The sequence below is a fragment of the Rattus norvegicus genome, unplaced genomic scaffold (genome assembly GCF_021556685.1).
Source record: "Rattus norvegicus strain SHRSP/BbbUtx unplaced genomic scaffold, alternate assembly SHRSP_T2T unassigned-0000151, whole genome shotgun sequence".
NCBI classification, from domain to species: domain Eukaryota; kingdom Metazoa; phylum Chordata; class Mammalia; order Rodentia; family Muridae; genus Rattus; species Rattus norvegicus.
The window spans coordinates 167,501-170,080 of record NW_028238872.1 but is presented as its reverse complement, the minus strand read 5'-3'; the positions used below and the strand labels follow the sequence as shown (position 1 = coordinate 170,080).

The 2,580-nt window shown below is 62.7% G+C and overlaps 1 pseudogene; it reads left to right on the top strand.

Annotated features, from left to right (window-relative positions):
- LOC147997431 (18S ribosomal RNA) lies at positions 1–1,777 on the top strand (annotated as a pseudogene; the record flags this gene model as incomplete).
- Between the last annotated feature and the right edge of the window lie 803 nt (positions 1,778–2,580).

Sequence of the window (2,580 nt, the reverse complement as noted above, 5' to 3'; positions counted from 1 at the left end):
ACGCACGCCGGCCGGTACAGTGAAACTGCGAATGGCTCATTAAATCAGTTATGGTTCCTTTGGTCGCTCGCTCCTCTCCTACTTGGATAACTGTGGTAATTCTAGAGCTAATACATGCCGACGGGCGCTGGACTCCTTCCCGTGGGGATGCATTTATCAGATCAAAACCAACCCGGTCAGCCCCCTCCCGGCTCCGGCCGGGGGTCGGCGCCGGCGGCTTTGGTGACTCTAGATAACCTCGGGCCGATCGCACGCCCTCCGTGGCGGCGACGACCCATTCGAACGTCTGCCCTATCAACTTTCGATGGTAGTCGCCGTGCCTACCATGGTGACCACGGGTGACGGGGAATCAGGGTTCGATTCCGGAGAGGGAGCTCAGAAACGGCTACCACATCCAAGGAAGCAGCCAATTCACTCCCGACCCGGGGAGGTAGTGACGAAAAATAACAATACAGGACTCTTTCGAGGCCCTGTAATTGGAATGAGTCCACTTTAAATCCTTTAACGAGGATCCATTGGAGGGTAAGTCTGCGCCAGCAGCCGCGGTAATTCCAGCTCCAATAGCGTATATTAAAGTTGCTGCAGTTAAAAAGCTCGTAGTTGGATCTTGGGAGCGGGCGGGCGGTCCGCCGCGAGGCGAGTCACCGCCCGTCCCCGCCCCTTGCCTCTCGGCGCCCCCTCGATGCTCTTAGCTGAGTGTCCCGCGGGGCCCGAAGCGTTTACTTTGAAAAATTATGTTCAAGAAGCAGGCCCGAGCCGCCTGGATACCGCAGCTAGGAATAATGGAATAGACCGCGGTTCTATTTTGTTGCTCGGAACTGAGGCCATGATTAAGAGGACGGCCGGGGGCATTCCGTATTGCGCCGCTAGAGGCGGAAATTCTTGGACCGGCGCAAGACGGACCAGAGCGAAAGCATTTGCCAAGAATGTTTTCATTAATCAAGAACGAAAGTCGGAGGTTCGAAGACGATCAGATACCGTCGTAGTTCCGACCATAAACGATGCCGACTGGCGATGCGGCGGCGTTATTCCCATGACCCGCCGGGCAGCTTCCGGGAAACCAAAGTCTTTGGGTTCCGGGGGAGTATGGTTGCAAAGCTGAAACTTAAAGGAATTGACGGAAGGGCACCACCAGGAGTGGAGCCTGCGGCTTAATTTGACTCAACACGGGAAACCTCACCGGCCCGGACACGGACAGGATTGACAGATTGATAGCTCTTCGATTCCGTGGGTGGTGCATGGCCGTTCTTAGTTGGTGGAGCGATTTGTCTGGTTAATTCCGATAACGAACGAGACTCTGGCATGCTAACTAGCGCGACCCCCGAGCGGTCGGCGTCCTCTAAACTTCTTAGAGGGACAAGTGGCGTTCAGCCACCCGAGATTGAGCAATAACAGGTCTGTGGATGCTCCTAGATGTCCGGGGGCTGTACGCGCGCCACACTGACTGGCTCAGCGTGTGCCAATTCTACGCCGGCAGGCGCGGGTATCCCGTTGAACCCCATTCGTGATGGGGATCGGGGATTGCAATTATTCCCCTATGAACGAGGAATTCCCAGTAAGTGCGGGTCATAAGCTTGCGTTGATTAAGTCCCTGCCCTTTGTACACACCGCCCGTCGCTACTACCGATTGGATGGTTTAGTGAGGCCCCCGGATCGGCCCCGCCGGGGTCGGCCCACGGCCCTGGCGGAGCGCTGAGAAGACGGTCGAACTTGACTATCTAGAGGAAGCGGAAGTCGTAACAAGGTTTCCGTAGGTGAACCTGCGGAAGGATCATTAACGGAGAAGGCCGAGGGGGGGTCGTCGTCCCGTCCCCTTGGGCCTGTGTGAGTGTTCCTCCTTCTCGCCGGGAGGCGCGTCCCCGGGTGGGTCCCCGTGTCCGGCGTCCTGGCGTCGTGGCGCGTGCCGTGGGCGGCCGGCGGAGCGGGCGCTTCGGGAGAGGTGTGCGGTGGCAGGGTGTCGGGTCTGGTCCGCCGCGGACCTCCCTCCGTTTTCTCGCTCTTCCCTCGACGCCTCCGTGCGCCCGCCTCCGCCTCCGCCGCTGCCGTCGGCAGCCCGAGGGCGTTCGCCCTTTCTCCCGACCGGCTCCGTGATCTCGTGTGCACCGGGGGTGGTACGTGACCCCGGGCGGTGGCCGGGACGCGCTCGCTCTCCTCGAGGCGCCCGCCGCTCCTCCCCCGCCGCGGCTCTCCGGCACTGACGGTGCCGGGGTGGCTCCGCCGCGTGCGGGGGGGGGGTGTGTGTGCCGGTGCTGCGGGTGGGCTCTCGCGCGCCCCGCCGCGCCTTCTGGGCCTCGCGTGTCCGCCCCGCTCCTGTCCGGGTACCTAGCTCTCGCGTTCCGGCGCGGAGGTTTAAAGACCCCGGGGGGGTCGCCCTGTCGTCCCCGGGGTCGGGGGGGCGGTGGGGCCCGTAGGGGACGTCGGTCGTCCGCGGGAGGGCTTCCGGTCCCTCCCCACGTCCGGCGCCCTCAGACTCAGCGCACTCCCTCCGGCCGCCGGCGCTTCCCGAGGCGGCGGTTCGGGGGGGCGTGTCGCGAGCCCCTCTGGGCGCCCGAGGGGTTCCCGGCCCGAGCGCCTGGCTTG